The sequence below is a fragment of the Xiphias gladius genome, chromosome 23 (genome assembly GCF_016859285.1).
Source record: "Xiphias gladius isolate SHS-SW01 ecotype Sanya breed wild chromosome 23, ASM1685928v1, whole genome shotgun sequence".
Taxonomy (NCBI): Eukaryota; Metazoa; Chordata; class Actinopteri; order Istiophoriformes; family Xiphiidae; genus Xiphias; species Xiphias gladius.
In genome coordinates, this window is record NC_053422.1 from 13,826,587 (window position 1) to 13,841,779 (window position 15,193).

General features: G+C 40.2%; 1 protein-coding gene across 2 annotated transcripts in view; it reads right to left on the reverse strand.

Moving 5' to 3' along the window:
* mid2 (midline 2) overlaps positions 1 to 15,193 on the reverse strand; it is a 140,878-nt gene that overhangs the window by 106,681 nt on the left and 19,004 nt on the right. Inside the window, exon 1 of one of the 2 annotated variants that reach the window (XM_040119705.1) lies at positions 13,246 to 13,266. The exons of the other annotated variant lie outside the window; for it this stretch is intronic. The gene's annotated coding sequence lies outside the window, so the exon portion shown is untranslated. Of the gene's footprint in view, positions 1 to 13,245; positions 13,267 to 15,193 lie in introns of those variants that run through there. 2 annotated transcript variants of the gene reach the window in all.

Consider the following 15,193-nt stretch of genomic DNA (forward strand, 5'->3'; position numbering starts at 1 on the left):
AACAATATATTGCTTTTTGTCTGTAGTCCCCCATTAAACCCTATAAGCATTAGGATGGAAACTAATAAACAGACCGTATATCACTGAGAATCAATATTGCATGAATTAATTAACACTGTCTATTACAGGATCCCCTCTGATGAGAAAAGATTAAAAAAAACTCCAAACCCTCCAAATGAGACATTTTGTTCGCAATGAGAATAAAGAGATCCTCTATAATAAAAATATTTTGACCCATTTTAGCAAAAAAAATTAATTATGTATTTTAAGACAGAAAAAAGTCACTAAGCAAGAGCCTTGCTATCAGGGCTATACTAACAGTTCAAGCCACTTAAAGCTATTCTTTTCCGCCACAGGAGTGTACAGAATTCCAGCAACTGTTTACATGAGAGAACTGCACACCCACTCAGCCTGTATATAATAAAGTCAACATGCGTCTTCCACACATATACAGAGAGATTCGAGTGTGTGGTAATCATCCGCTGGAGGAGGTAACTGTGTGTGTTGTAAGTTCTTGTCAGGAGGATGTGCAACGGGAAAATCCAGTCGTGCGGTCTTAAGAGACAAGAGGCTGTGGAGGGGAGCTGTCAAGGCCCCGGACTTCAGGTGTACCATCCAACAAGTGCATTTTGTTTCCAATGAGTGGGAAGGCAAGGTAGCGGCTCGACAAACAAACATTTTAGACATGAATGAACGTATCCACTGAAAACACACATCGGTGTTAACCAGTAATCTAAGCCAGTGTGTCTCTCAGCAGGTTTTGGTGTGTTACATGTAGTTGTAACATTGTGGGTCCTGATCGAGACCTTGTTCATGTCCTCCCTCCTTCCCCTTTTATCCCTCGTCCCCTACCTTCCTCTCACGCCACAAATTCCTCCTGTAATTTTACACGTGCCTACACATGCTAATATACGTACTTCATAGCTTTAATGATGATGCAAAATAGAGCAGAGGTCAACAGTTTAAAAGAGCATCTAATGTTGTTAAGGAAAAGAGCGTGCCGCGCCACAGCAGCAAGTACTGGTATTCCTGTCTAGTCTCCTACCACTAGACAGGAATGACAGAGAGGTGCTGACAGAGATTTGAGTTGGGTTGGAGAATCATGGATAAAGATCCTGCAGAGAGGAGTTAAAAATAGAGCGGGGGGGGGGGCGTACCTGTGGGCTTGGAGGCAGCCTAGTTAGCAATGAACAGCACCTCTTTGGACGCTCATGGACTGGAGGGGGAGACAGCAAGAGAGAAGAGGAGACCAAGAGAGCTGGTGAGAGAGAGAGGGAGGGATAGAGACAAATGAGAGAAAAAGATGGGGATGAATTACGCAGAAAACCAGAGGAAAGATAATGAGCAAAAAGAGGAGAGAAGGGGAGGGGTTGGGGAACGGATAATGAGAAAACAAGTCAGATTAGCATGAAGCTCCATGTTTGAGTCAAAACAATAATTTCACACTAGGCTGCCGATGGCCGCAATGACTAGTAATAGTCTGCGACAGATGCACATGCTGAACATACAAATGATCACACACACGCGCGCACACGTGCGCATGCACACGCATGGGGTGTTATATTGTAGGTGCTAGAAGTGGGGATCCCATAAATAATCCTTCCAACAGTTAAGCCTATATAGAGACATGGAGTAACGTATAATGTTGTGTCATGTTGCCTTCTTCCTAAGAGGGAGTCATTCATAAATCAAAAGAGGTGGCCCATTCAGTTTATAATGTTGCTCTAACTCGTTCTGGGATAAGAGAGTGATCCTCAAAAATGCAGTGTCACAGCCAGTCACTTCTTTGTCTATATGTTCTTTTTACTTGTGGTCCTATTATTAATAATGTGGTTATTTAACACTCTACTTAACTGATAATCCAGGCCCTGGCCAATCTGACTCAGTGGTAAACCCTGCACATATACCTTTAGACATGGTAATCATAGTTTACACTTCTGGATCCAGTGACCACTACCAGTTAAAAAAGAAAGAAAGAAAGAACAATTGCAATCAGTTAATTCACAAATCAGACACATGTTCAGCCAAGATTGACAACAGAATCGTTCAAAACACCTTCCATTTCTAAAAAAATAAATAGAAATCATCCACACATGTACAAACACATTCAAAACCAAAATGAACACAACACAGCACAGCCTTGAACTGACTTGGTCACCACTTCTGGAACGCCACACGTCATAGAACGTCTCATTTTTTATGAGAAATATAACAGCTGCTCAAGTGAGAACTGGCCTCAGAGAGGCTACACTTAAATAGTGAAACCAGAAGGCAGCCAAACAGAAGAAGTGCCACCATGGACAAACAGCACATTGTTTACTTGAGATCCAGCCAGGTGCAGTGTTACTTTTTTGTCAGTGTGAAATAATCAGAGAAAGCAGAACACATGGCCCATCATTTGGTTCCTAATAAGCTATTGTTCCCAGTCGGTTCAGGGGCGATTCCACTGAGTCATCCGCGACCGACAGAGAGGAAGACTTGGCAAGAGAGACTGTGCCGAGCAGCTGTATTGAAAGTACCTCCTGACTTCAAAGCTTAAGACCTGGATGCTGGGAATTTTGTTGTGTTCGCGAAAAAACTAAGAAAATCTTTGCTTCACTTGTGCTTGTGTTATTAAAATACGTCTGCTTTGGTAACATTTCATGATTTATTTATATCTATGACTCATCATGATTTTAATGTTATGCTGTTTCATGGTCTTTGTGGCACTAAAATAATGGTAATCAGAGTTTGTGGTTTTCCTGACAACAAACAGGGTACATTTGCGTGATCACTTAATTCATGTTTTTCAATTAGGTTTATTTGGTGCACACTGAATAATGAATTATGGTTATAAATCAATCACTCTGAAAGCATTCGTTAATTTTCAATACAGCTCATTATTTAGTATATTAACTGATTAACATGAGGTGCACTAACAAAACCATGGTTAATTATGAACAAAGTGGCTGCTTGCCGCCAAGCTCTCCTCTCTCTGTCGTCCACCATCACTGTCTCTTAATCATTAATGCACATCAATGTGCCATGACTCACCGTAATGGTTGCCTAATGAGAGACGATAAGAGATGAGGCCTGTCAATGGACTCTAACAAGTTTTCATCTCCTCTGAAAGCCAAGTAACTAAGTAGTCACATTATCGCATAAGAGAAAAATAGAAAGAGAGCCAAAACCTCTTCATTGAGATCCATTCTATGCACTTTTACTTTTCTTAACCATCTACAGAGACATGCTTACTGTGAAACCGAGCCAATCTGAACATTGTAGGAATGGAGGACACTCAAACCCCAGAAAAATACATTCAAATACACAGAATGTAGAAAATATGAAAAATGCATGTATTTCAATAGGTCAGGAGGTTTAAAATATGAAGCTTTAAAATATTCGAACTGTACAAAAATGACTGGCTTTTATTAATGTGTTGTTTTTTTTCCCATTTATTCTTTATCAAGAGTTCTAGGTTTCAGATAAACATCCTTCTGATAAAAAGTAATTACTGGCATTGCACGCATTTGGATGTTTGTGTCAGTTAATGTCTAATTTCTAAATGTAAATGTGAGATTTGTGTCGGTACCAGTACATATTAACCATCTAATATTGCTACGTAATGACAACTTAGAGTGGTGTATTTGATTATCACTGAGCAGTCATAAACAGAAAATGTGACTGCTCAGTAATGCACAACATATCTTACAATCTTGCACAGAAAACATGGGCCAGAAGAATGTAGGTTTTTCTACAATTCAAACAGTTTAGAGTTTTAGTTTGGCTTTTGAGTATTAGGAATGATGCACTTTTTTTTTTTAATGATTTTTAATTTTTCATGTCTCCCTGAATAATTGTAGACAATGCGATGCTTTGCTATATCAGTCTTATTTAGTGGAATACTTTTCAGCCAAACCTCCACAATAAAACCCAATTTTCAGGGCCTGCCCAGAGTGGCCAGTTTGCACCTTCGTCGATGTTAAGAAAATTCCATCAGCCTTAGCCTCAAAACCAAAATAAAATCCAATTTTAAAATATGTTTGAGTAAGGAGAATGCCTGATCCCTGGCACGCCAGAATGTTGTTGCCACACAATGTGTGGCTAAAGAGCTAAATTTAGACCTATCAACATGTCCACACACCCATCATCGATGAAAGTGAGAAGGTCACACTCTTTAGGAGCTGTAGAAAGGGTTTTAGGTGATGTAGAAGCTTACTAACTAAAACTGATGTAAATAGGTTATTAAGAACAGAGCTGAACAAAAGATTAAAGCATGTACAATTTTTTATAAAAAGATGTCATTCACAGCAACGCCGAAACTGGACCCAGGTTAAATTGGATCTTTCTGTAGCAGGGTAAAAATTCATTATAAAAAACCCTCTCTACTGTACAATCTATATGGCAACTTATATCATCACAAAGTAACCCCTAAAATGCATTGCAGATGGATGAAATCCATCCATCCATCCATTTCTGTTGCTCCTCCGGGGTCGGGTTGTGGCGGGAGCAGCCTATACAAGGTAGTCCAGACGTCCCCTCTCACCTGCAACATCTTCCAGCTCTTTCTGGGGGATTCTGAGGCATTCCCAGGCCAGATGAGATACATAATCCCTTCCAGGATTTTTCAGGCACATCCGACTGGTCTCCCACAAGTGGGATGTAACAGGAAACAGGAGGCATCCTTATCAGACCAACAGCTGACTCCTTTCGATGCAAACTTGTTTTGTCCACTTGTTTCCCACATTCTGTCGCTCACTACCCTAATTTTACAACCATTCTACCCTTACTCGTGAACAAATGCCCAAAGTGCTTGAACATCGTCACCTGGAACAGTGGCTCACTCCCAACCTGGAGGGAGCAATCCACTGTTTTCCCAGTCGAGAACCATGGCCTCAGACTCGGAGGTGCTGTCTCTCATCCTGACTGCTTCCCCCGTAGTTGCAGAAAAAAAACCCAGTGTGTGCTTGAGGTCACAGTCTGGGAAAAGATAACAGAACCACAACATCTGAAAAGAGCAGAGAAGGGGAACTGGTATCCCCCGGTGCACCTTGAGATCCTGTACATAAAAGATTGCAAAAGTGACAACCCTAGTGGAGCCCGACATCCACTGAAATGTGCTCGACTTCCTGCTGAGGATACAGACACAGCTCGCCCTTCGGTTATATATAGGCTGAATGGCTTTTAGCAATGCCCACGTACTCCACATTCCCACAGAAGCCCACACAAGACGCCCCCCAGGGGACACCGACTTAAGCCTTCTCCAAGTGCACAAAACACATGTAGACTATATGGATTACTGGCAACTAAATAACAATGTGAAAGGTGGGTGTACTATCCCTTAAACTTCACATTGTTTTCAACAAGCGGAAACTCTTTACTCTGAGTGGAACATTTGGCTTCTCTGAATAGAATCAGGTGTGGCAGTGAAATGCAGAGGTCAGCACATTCCTACATTGATAGGGCTGGTGTTGCCAAAGAGGTCCCTCTCACCTAATAGGAAACTACTATGTGAAACTTTGAGACGGGTTTGTCGTCCACCTGTGAACACCATAACAAAACACCTCTCTCACTCGCTCACCTCTCCCCTTTCCCTCTTTCTTTTCTCTTCCTCTTTCACTTTAGTTTTCAACTGCTGCTGACTAAAATGATGGTATCAGCCCACCATTTTCTTCCTGTGGGAGCCAGGGGAGGAAGATAATCAGGAGGACACCCACAGAAAAATATCCAACCTGTGAATAAAAATAACTCAGGAATACTGTCCCTCCCTTTCAGGTCGTACATATGCCCTGGTAAGAGACAGAAAATGATTTTGTTTTGATGACTGTTAGAATCCAGACGTCCCAGCTCAGCTAGTTGATTTATTTATTTCTGTCACTTTTCCTGCTGAAAAAAAAATCTGACAAAAAAAAAAAAAAAAAAAAAAGTGGATGATTTGGATAATTGGGAGCCTAGCATGAGACAAAAAGTGAAGGATTTCATGTGGTTAAAAGCTCAGATGTAGTACAGATGGTGCACAATGCAATTACTGAGCTGATAAAAACTTTTCTGTCATTTGCCCCCAGGTAATGCTTGAAATTCTCCAACTTCCTTTGCAGTCTGGCAGAGGTACTGCTTCTAAAGTAAAACTGGTATCAGAAAATCAATGTTTTTTTTTCCACATTACCACGTGATTATTGCAAAGAAATAAAACTACTCTTGTGTGAGCAACATGTGCTGAGCAGCAACAAGCCTTTGATGTGGATGAGGGGCCTTTCTGACCACAAATTCGTTTGGCAAACAGAGAAGACGTTACCATAAAATTTCAAAAGCGTGTTTGTGAACAAGATCCCCGGCCCTAAAAAGCTTGCATGTCGACATTTTTATCGAGTCGAGTTTATTTATAAAGTTCATCATTAAAATATTTTCTAAAAAGGACTAAACACAGACAAGCCCAGCTCAACCTGCAGACACTAGTCAACAAACCACTTATATGATAAATGATATATGACGTATATTCATTTTTATCTTAACTTATTCAAGGAAAGTCAGCTGAGCCCTCTTGTCCTTTTCCAATACTCACAACCACAGTTTCATGCTGGTGGCCACTGGGATCTGCTGAGAACAACCATAGTCCTCTACTGCTGGCACCTTGACATTAGCTTTCATTCACTCTGCCCTATCACGTTCTTTTCACTGGACTAGGGGCTGAAGGTGACCATTTTTGAATTTTTGACAAAACGCCATTAAATATCCCACCAACGCTGTCGCTATCTGTCGTGATCAAATTAAAATGGCTCCCTTTTCTTGGTCATCACAAATCAACTATTGATATGCTAAAAAGGGAGCATCAACCACTGATAAATGTCAGTGGTACAATGTACACAGGCTAATAGGTTTTGAACACCGCTGACACTGTTTAGCTCAAATAAAACACAAAAGGACAAGAGCGATGACTAGTTTACTATATTCAATTATCCTGCCTGAACAGAGGCTGTCGCTGTGCTTGATCAACTCTACCTCTGGTGGGGGATCTTGGATTTTTCAAATAAAGAGAGTAAATTAACTGTCAAGGCTTTGATGGAACAGAGCAGGCCAGAAGCTACAAACATTGTCCATATTCCTCAAGATAAGCACTTCTGTGAAATATTTTCTTCAGTTCACCTAAGATTTAAAAAAGGGTGGATATCAGATAATAGGTTTCCTCCATCTTTGTTTTTCGTGACACAATATCATAAGAGTTCATCTGGGTTTTAGGTTGGTAAGAACCTCTTGGGAAACGCAAAACGCTTGCAGTCTCGGGGCGACTGTTTTATGGGAAAGGGCGCTGCCTCTACCACGATTAGCTCAGCCCACATGCATCTATGCTCATTATCAGCTACACCACAACACACATGAGCCACTTTGTATTGCCAGGGAAACTCTCACACATCCTTGCCCCGTTTCCTGGCATGACCTCACTTGCAGCAGAATACAAACATTGTATGTCAACCATCAGCATTTTTCCCACCGTGAGGCAAGCACTGACAGGTCTTTTAAAAACACCACTGTATTTTGTGCTTCAGCATGCCTGTAACACAAGGTGCATTGTTTTTTAAAAGAAATAACCTGCACTCAGTGTTTGCGGATTATTATGATTCCATTCGTTCTAAGAGGGCAATTTCATTTTGACTGGAGATTTTATTGATTTCCTGCATTCCCTCTGTCTTTTACAACATTATTTTCTGTGCTTTTATTGAATTCTAGGATTGGAGACTATAGCACACTTCATTTAGCAGGTGGAATCATCCTTTGCTTTTTTGTTGGCTGGACAGAATTAAGACTAACATTAGTTTGCCCCAAGTTCAATCACAGAGAGCTGTTTGTGCTGTATCTCCACTTTCTTCTTCTTGGATTTCAGCATTTTCTCGCCACGCAAAACTTTAAACAGTCTTTAAAATATCGGTGTTGTCTGATATATAGTAACATGAGCAATGGTGACTGAATTTATGGGCCTGTATTTACATGATGCAGTGTTGTGATATCAAATGGTTGGGTACTCATTCGCATTGATGAATGACCTTTAGAGACTAAATTAATAGCCCCCACATCCTTCCTTTCTTTGGAAAGAAGAACTGAAGAGAAGTTTATGACAGTTTTTAAAGAGCTATTCACGAGCACCTGAGCATGCATATAATAGTCACAAAATGACATAAAAAAAGAGAGGAATAGAAAATGTAAAAGAGAAAAAAGAAAAAAATAGAGCTGTCTTACAACAGTAGTAACATCAACCTGCTGTCATCATTGTTTCATCCTGTACATTGTTTTCAAATGTGGAATCATATGTATGAGTGAGCTGTGGTTGCACATGGCTCTTCAATTTTCACATTTGCACTAAATTACCTTACAAGTTTAGCACTGTGAAATTAATGAGAGGCCCTTTAATGAACTTGGACTGTGGTGTGCACTTGTGGCCCATAACCGACCGTCTGTGTAATGGGGCACCAGCTATGGCCGAGTCTCAGTCCCTATGTAGACTGCTCAGTAAGGCCAAACCTCTCACCTTAATGACGGGCGACCTTTTTCCTCAGTTGGATGCACTTTTAATTATCAGCTCCAAGGCTCTCTGTAGCATCTGCACTCAGAGGACAGGGCTCGCCTTTTAACTAAGAACCTTCAACTTTACAAGAGTTGGCTCAAAGTCAGGCTCAAAATCTGTTAGCTTTGAATTCAGCCACACAGCAGCAGGACTGCGGTAGCCCTTTCATGGTAGTGTCATCTTTAGCCTGGCTGCTACACATATAACCCGGACTGCTGCCAAGCTGGTCTTCATTTTACAAGCAGCAGAGCAAACTGACAAAGCAAACAACTACGACATATGACAGGTAATGACAGCCTCGATGTAAATATGTGGAGAATTATTCCCACTTTAGCTTTTGGTATACAAATTTTTAAAACTCTGCCATATTTGTTATTCTGTTGTAGAGCAGTATGACCTTGATGAGTCGGGTGGGAGAGCAACTTCAATGCTAAACTGGCTATAAATAATTTCAGCATCAACCTCTGAAACACTATGTACCTACATCATAGACGGTCTTGGAATTCAGCATGGGCACATGTAACAAGACATAAAGTTGCTCTGTCCTACTACATTCCTTTCTACAATCTGATGATGCAGAGGACTTCCTCGAAACAAACAAGAAGCCTAATCAGGCTGCACAAACAAGAGTGTTGTTTGCAGAATATGCATATTTCGACTATTTCTGTGATTCACCCAAACAGTCACAGCCAGCAGCTATGGCTTTCTACCAAGCAGCTGTTTCTGTCTCCCTGCTGAAACTCTCGCTGGGACATAATTATTGTGGAGCACATTTTCATTCATCAGCTTCTGAATGATGCATCACTTTATAGAAGGGCTTCTTAAATGAGATTCATTTCCACTGTCATACTACAGTTTGCATCTTGTTTAAATACATTTGTAAACAATTATACATTCAGATTATTAATCTTTAAGAATATCATACAATACATTATTTGATCCTTTCTTTTTCTAACAATAACTGTCCCAGAAAGGCAGAGGAATGCGAATGGTAACAAGACAATTCCTGTGCCAATAGCTTGCACACTAGCTGCCAACAGTTACTCGTGGCTGACCTGTTGGTAGTAGTTGATTGTCGTGAGTATTTATTTATTTCTGTGTAATTATGTTACAGGACTATCATTACTCTCCCCAACTCTTGATTTGGTGATTTTAAAAACATTTCAGCCTCTCATCTCATCTCAGCTGCTTTTGTTTGTGGTTTGATCTTTCAGGCCTGTAAAATGTAATTTTAAATGACATAAGAAGGAAATACACTCTGGTAAAAATCCGGTTGCTAAGTCACTTTTTGTCAACAGTCTGCAATTTCAGTAAGTTCTCATGCTCCTTACATAACTTACAAGAAGGTGCTTTTTACCATGGAGTACTCATGACTCCAAGCCCAGCATTTCTCTCGTTCTGTTTCCAAAGCCAGTGAAGTACTCAGAAAATCCATCTTCACGCTCTCTTACCAAACTACACTTTAGTAATTGGGTCAGTGGCATTCTGGAAACACAGCACAGGTTCCGGGGGGGAATGAATAAGTATAGTAAAAATGGCAGTGCAAGTGTTATAATAATCATAATAGATAATCTTGCTAGGTCAGCCAATGTTTTATTTAGCAGTTAACCAAGCTGGAATCGGCATCTTTGAGTCACCAGCTGTTCTTCCTCTATTGCTGTATCAGAGCTGAGTAACAGCCTCGTTAGCCACTGGGCCGCAGCAATAGTTCTTATATACACTATGTTTTGCATGGCATTTTTCTGTAAAGACATGCAACTGGCTTATCTTCATCTGCTGCATTATCTTTTAAATAAAATGCATGTTCTCCATGTGCTCCTATTTACTGCTTAACCATGCTAGTTTGTCAAGAGTTGAACAAGGTTTTATTAAGTTTTATCTGCACAAAACTTTAGTTAGCACGTCACCGCACTCACCAAAGTAGATAATATTCAGGATTGACACTTCCAAATCTCTCTTTTTTACAATGTAATATTAATTCCATGTAAATTACGTATGTGTTTGAAATGATTCATTGTTTTTCTCAGTAAGGTTGCAAAGAGCTCTAGTTAACAGTATCTCTTCACAGATGAAAGCATAGCCTGAATGCAACATACAAACACTGTCTCGGTTCTGCTACATTATTAATAAGCTTCTTATTTGTAAAGAACATCTAATAGCATTCATTTTTTGATGTGCAAACCAGACTTTGTGCGGCAAAATGAACCACCAGTTTCTCATTTTCTGAAAACTTGAGTGAGTGCGCTATTTAAAAAAATAGCACAGGACAAGATCTAAAAAAGGGAAAAAAAAGAAAAGGAGCAGAACACTTGGATTTGTGAGCCATCACACCAGACACTGAGCATGAGAGTCATATTTGGGCCAAGAAGACTTGTGGGATGGACAGATGTCTAATGTAAGCGAGAGAGAGATGAGGAGTCTGAATTAAAGTATGGAAATATGCTCAGATGGAACAGTGGAGAAAAAGTAGAGTGTAACACACAGTAAGAGAGACCTATTTAAAAAACATGTACGAGCCCACATCAAACACACCACCAAGAGGAGAAGGTTGCTGAGTGGGAGTCATCTCGGTCCTCTCCCTCTATGTTCTTCCTGCAGTGCTTCCTGCAGCTCCCGTTTTGCTCTCTGTTCTGGCTCTACTGTCTTCCTCTGCGTCATCTAAATATTTTATATGTAGCCTGATGTTGTTTTAGGAATGTGTCCCACTCTTTGATCAGACAGACTGTCATTGATTTGTTGCTGGAGCACAGTAAGGCATCGACTGTTTCATCACAGAGGAAGAGGCAATCAAGACAGGCACACTGAACAAGGACAAATCAATAAATAATGCATCATCAGCTTGTATTCAGCTGTTTTATCAATCATTAAAGGCCCAATACAGTGCAGTTCCCCTATTACATATTGTTGCCACCAGTGAAAATGAATGTTCCTCCAGTCTGAATATACATGCTATTGCAATTGGTGTTCCAGGGTCAAACCGGTTCGGAAGTTGTGTTGATGTAAACAGTGTCTTGTATGTTTCTTGTAAGATTTACACTGTATGTCTACTGTAAAGCAAAGAGAGACACTGTGAAGTTCAATATCCTATATTGTACGTCTTGAAGGCACTCTTCTGAAATGCTAAAAATCAAATAGCAAATGCAGCAGTAATTACAGAAGGACAGTTCTGAGTCAGGGAAGATGAGCTGTATCCTACTTGCTCCATTCCTGAGCCAAAACCCACTGACGCTCTGGCTTTGATGTTTAAATTGTGGTCCTGCGCAGCCAGGAAAAAAGTGTTTAAAAAATGGGGCCTAAAATCTGGGAGTGAGACGAAATGTTGCTGCTGCCATAATCCTATGGGTAATCGTTTATATTTGACAACCATGCACGTATAATGAATACTGTTTTATGTGTCCTTGAAAAAGCCCCCAATCTACAGTCACTCTCTGGGGTAGAGAGACTGAAGTGAACATTTTCTGCACTTCTTCCAGATTTCAGCTATTCAAACGACTAACTACAACCTCCAGCAGAACGACTAGTGTGAAACCGAGTTACAAGTGGAACGCGTGTCAATGCATTCAGTGTGGTGTTGTGAAAACAACACGAAGGAGACAAAAAAAGAGAGAAGAATAAGACCAGGTGTTACAGTTCCTAACAATGCCAAGTAGAAGATTACAGATGGCGGGTTTTGTGGAGAGCTGCTTGAGCAGGTTTTCAAGCTATTTTTTGTGTAATTTTTTCCCCTCTATCCATGTGCAAGCAGCCTGTGAAGGGGTCAGAATGAGGCAGGGAGCCCGGAGGTTTAGAGAGGATGGCCAAACAGTGTGGACATGTAGGCCGAAAAGAGACATGATGGGGTTTTCTTAATCCCTGGCACACAGAGAGAGCGAGAGACAGCCTGTTTGAGGCATGCACGCACGCACAGACAACGATGCACATCGCTATGCTCTGGATAATTTCATCTAAATTGTGCAACCTGAACTTTTCTACTAGGTGGAAAAGTATTGTTTTAAATTAGCTGTAGTGAGTGATGGTTTCAGGATTTATTACATACATTCAGAACAATCTTAAATTTAAATTCGGCCAAGGCATTCAAGGATTTCTGGTCTGCCAAAAAGCAGAGGGCATACTAAAATTACATTTTTAAAGTTGGATCAAAATTTAAGGATACAAGCCCCCTTTCAAACATATTTCATGTTTCCACTGCAATTTTGAAGTTAAGTCTAGATTTCAGAACATGAACAAGTCTCTCAAGAGACCACAAGCAGCGTTCAAGCTCTTTTCTATAACGTCCTCGAGAGGTAAAGCCCAGAGTTGTTCGATTAAAAATAGATGGAGACCAACTTTTAGGGTAATGTAGTAGAGCTGAGGCTGATTCTGCAGAGATACAATTTGGATTTATGCTTCTGTAACAAGATGTGTAAAGCGCCTACTGAAGAAGCCTGCGGCGCAAGAATTGATTTATAGTTCAGCGTAGTATTTCATAGCGTTGATTGTCATAGCACCGAAGGAACACTAGATGTTGTAAATTATAAGACCTCATTATGCACCACAAAGTAATTATAACAACATCATTTTGCGTATGTTTTGATTTAGAACAATGCCACGTCTACATAGCTACTGAAACTTTGGCAACTTTTGACCAATAATCTTAAAAAGATGGAATACATAGAGATGAGAATGCCTCTAAAAACAACGTTGCTTACCACATTTAGTAAAATACGTACTTCTGATGCTCTTGTATAGAGAAGTCAGTGCTCTTAGGACTACTCTGTCTGCAGTCTGCAGTTTTTGGCTTGCAGGTCAAAGTACACATCCGAGCGTTGTTTGAGCTACCGGTGAAGACAGTTCTGTAATCAAGGAAAAAGTGGAATGAACGAGGGGCAGGCCTCCGCCAAGGAGGCAGTTCACTGATGAGGGTTGTTAACTAAGCAATAAGGTTCAGATCATTTTGAGATATCTTGGTAACAGACCAACGGACAGATATACAGGACAATTTCATTACCTAATTGACAGAGCTAATATAGTAATGATAATAATTAACACTATAATAATAGTCAAACATTTGGATCTGCAATTATAGAAAAAAAAGGAACAGCACTAGTGTGTAGTCTAAATGTAGTTTCTCATTGTATTGAAAATGTCATTAAAATATTGTAATTTATCATCACAAAAGCTTCTTAAAGTAATTTTTATAATTATCTTTGCCTAGTAAAATTTTATAACATGTGCCTATATTATTTTTTCTCCTTTATCTGGGGGTCCCGTCATGCAATGATAGCATGGGTGCAGGTTTTATAAGCTCATAAAAAAAATAAATAAATAAAAAACAGGGCACTTGGCTGGCTACCTCATGGCAGGTCACTGATGTCCTGGAGTCTATCCACAAGGCTGTAAATTCCCTTGTTGACTTCACTGATACCCTTTCTGGTGAAGCATACGTGAGTGTGTCTTTTACGTGAAACTGAGGAGAGGAGATGGCAGAGGGGATGCTGCAGCTACACCAGCCAAAATACAGTAGGCACTGGGCAGCTTTTTGAACGAGTCCTACTCTATTGCTACTTCTGGTCTTACTACCAGCTACCTGCTAGCTCCTGATGGAGACAGAGAGACCAACACCCTGGCATGGCGGAAGATCGACTCAACAACATACCCCAGGGTGAGCCTCCTGGCAAAGGGGTACCTGGGTATTTGTGCCACCAGCTCACACTCAGAGCATGCTTTTAGCACTGGTGGCAATATTGTGTATTGCCACAGTACAGCCTTAAAGCTTGACGCTGAGGACAGAAAAAAAACAAACAAAAAAATAAAACCATAATGAGGTTACAAATGATTTGCACTACCTGACAAATGTCGCATACTGACTGGTTTACAGTGTTCACATTTTCCACTTTTTACTAATTTGAGAGATATAAAACCAGTACATAATTAACATTTTTAAATCTTACTTTATCTTACAGTAGTACTGACATGTGCCAGGGCCTTTGTGATCCACTCGTTGTCTTTTGTTTTATGTTGGTTGTACCTCTACAGACATTTGAGATGTTTGGTGCCCTGCCAAAGGGATTTGATGTGATAGTCACTACCTTTAGTTTTATTTACATTATTTTAATGAGTTACAAGGCAAGCTACCTTGCATTGTTTTGTTAAGGCAGATAAAATATGTTTGCACAGTTACATGTTATTCTATTTTTGTTAATAAACCCTATTCTAAAGTTTAATTATTGAAAACTCTGGTTTCTTCAGGCTCCAGTCATTATCGGGATACTCTTCAAACTGGCAGCATTATCAAATTATATATCTTGACCAATAAATATTGTTATTGATCAATTCAAGAAAGAAAAACAGCATCATATTTTTTGCCATATCTCCCAGCCCCAAAAACGGCATCAAAGTTGCCTGGGAGTATGTGAGAGTATCTGCTGAATGTGAAGAGATTGGCTATAGTTTTAGATGAAGTGCTGAGGTGCAAAAGAAATCTCCCCTTTGGGACATGTAACAATCAAAACTGATGCTAAAATGACCTGTAATGACTTCACGCATACGCTCTCTGTTCGTAATGTGGGAATTAACATTGTGATATGGCTGAAACCAGATACATGAGTCTCACAAGTCACAATAGTATCAGATTCCCATGAGTCAAACCAAGGACAAAAAGCCCCAAGTGAATCTGTT